The following is a 332-nucleotide window of genomic DNA, read 5'->3' on the forward strand; positions in this document are numbered from 1 at the left end:
GCACTGGACGAAGACTGCGGGGTTAGCATCTCTCCGTCGGATGTTGTAGATAACATCGGGGCTCCAAAGAAGCGGGCAGTGAGGGTGACACCGGACGACGCAAAGTGCGTGTTCACCCTGGTCTCGCCGAGACATAGAACCTCTGTACAGACGCGACGACGACGACGCCGTATGCTGGCTGCAAGACGCCAGACGTCGACCCTGATCCAGGGTGTGTCTACCGTAGACGATGGCGCACAGTTAGACACCCTCGTCCACGGTATGACGGGGGAGAAAGATGGCGACGTCTGCCTCGAGGCTATGCCTGCAGTAGATGCTCTTCTTGAGCTGGA

This window comes from Plasmopara halstedii (assembly GCF_900000015.1).
Source record: "Plasmopara halstedii genome assembly, contig: Scaffold_526, whole genome shotgun sequence".
Lineage (NCBI taxonomy): Eukaryota > Oomycota > Peronosporomycetes > Peronosporales > Peronosporaceae > Plasmopara > Plasmopara halstedii.